The 2,005-nt window shown below is 28.8% G+C and overlaps 1 long non-coding RNA gene across 1 annotated transcript in view; it reads right to left on the bottom strand.

Moving 5' to 3' along the window:
- Window positions 1,234-2,005, bottom strand: part of LOC110268287 — a 9,717-nt gene continuing 8,945 nt past the window's right edge. The window contains exon 2 of the long non-coding RNA XR_002356458.1: window positions 1,234-1,798. This is a non-coding gene — a long non-coding RNA (uncharacterized LOC110268287). The remainder of the gene's footprint in view (window positions 1,799-2,005) is intronic.

The raw sequence follows: 2,005 nt of genomic DNA, 5'->3' as shown, positions 1-2,005 counted from the left end.
ATTTAATAACTAAAATTTATAAAAAAAATTTTAAAATGTACAATTAAATATCATTTGAAAACTTATTAGTGTATTATTCTTTTTTATTTTTCAACTTTTGAGTAATAAGACAATTAACGGCTTAATAAACTAAGTCCAATTGTAATGGTAAATATGTGTTTTTGTCAGAATAATAAAAAGAGATTCAAAAAAAAATCTGTTTAGCATGACAATTTTTTGGGTTCTTTACGTGAATAAACTAAAAAATAATTAATGTCTTTTCCCTGATACAACATTATTTACGTGTATGTCATTTCTTTTAACAGAAATTCTAAGAGACCAATAGTTAATAATTTTAATCATCATTTGACCAATATAAATAATAAATATTTTCAACAAATAAATTTTATTAATTCATATATACAAATTCTAAAAAATATGGATACAAATTATTTTGACTCATATACAAATTCTAATAAATATAGTGCAAATTATATATTTTTATGTATAAATACCTACAACTACAAATATAAATACAAATTATTACTAACCAATACTAAATAGACAAATACTCAAAATAATAATATTTATTTGTCATCAATCATTGCTGTTTTTTTTAATGGGTAAATCACAGTAGCAACGAGTTATTTAGGAATAAAGAAGTAAATCACAATAAGAAATAAGAAGCATTGATCTATTTTAGTTAGTGCATAAATTACACCAAAGACAACAAATTTAATAGAATACCAAAAGCAGCCATCATCGTTGCAATTGATAACAAAATGGGAATTGAATATGGAATTAAATCGCTGTGGCTGTAAGTCATAAATCTCCCAAAGCTACTGCGATTTATGAGTTGGAGACTAAATTACAAGAATAAACTATCAAAAGTATTAGAAAATTTATATTGCTAACAAAAATATTCCTAAAAAAAATACTAACTAAAAATAAACTCCTAAAAAATTTAAAAATGCAAAAAAAACAGACTAAATATTAAATATATATTCTAAAAAAAACTTTAAAAATAAAATATAAGCTTTTGCAAACATTATTAGAAATGCAATTCATCTTTGCGATTTATGAAGAGAATGAGTAACAAAACACTAGTACGTGACAAAGACAAAATGGTAAAAAGCTTGGAGAATTTGCAAACGCTTTCATAGGTGGATATCGATCCACGGGAGGCTTGTGTGTGATAAAAGAGACAGCTTCCTCAACTTGAAAGAATTGGGTTTACGTTACAGAGAAAGAACATTTTCTCAGATGTTATCCATGCGTCTATTGATCACATATCAGCACGGTCAATGCCACGCAAAAATTCAATTAATTACAACTTCAGCATTTGGACAAACACTCATCTATAGTTGTGTTTGCCTAGAAGTAAAATATAAATAACATTTAACAATATTCAAGTTATGGACCAAAATTGGCAGTAGCAGTAACACAATGTGCAGCCACCTGCCTGCCACCCTAGGGACTTATATATCCTTCAAAATGGAAATAAAAGAAAACTGACATTAAAAAAAAATTATAGTAATTTTGCCTTTAACATGTTGAATTATATTTTGCATTTGAGTAAACTACCACTTCTACCCACGAAAGTTAAAAACGCTCACACATCTACCCATAGAAAAAGAAAATTACCATTTATACCCATGAAACATAAGTTCCGCACAATAAAATTATCCAAACACTAAAAAATTATCTAAAAATCCCAAATTACCCTTATCATTACCACTACTACCATCATCTTCCCTCTCTCTCTTCGCATCACCTGAACACCCTTCTATCTAACCTCCATTTCTCTGCCACAAACCACCTTTGCCACAAACCACCTCATTGCCGCTCCTTCATCACCATAACCTTCATCACCATAACCTTCATTACCTCAATTAAAGCATAGTGCATTGAAAAATAGTGACCTCATGAATTAACTCGGAAAAAAAAACACCTTTGGAGGAATCAAAATCAACCCAAAGAAGATGTGGCGGCGTTAGAGTTAGAAAGTGGGGCTGTGATGGTTGCG

Source organism: Arachis ipaensis, chromosome B10 (assembly GCF_000816755.2).
Source record: "Arachis ipaensis cultivar K30076 chromosome B10, Araip1.1, whole genome shotgun sequence".
Classification (NCBI taxonomy): domain Eukaryota; kingdom Viridiplantae; phylum Streptophyta; class Magnoliopsida; order Fabales; family Fabaceae; genus Arachis; species Arachis ipaensis.
This window is presented reverse-complemented; position numbering and strand designations above follow the sequence as displayed.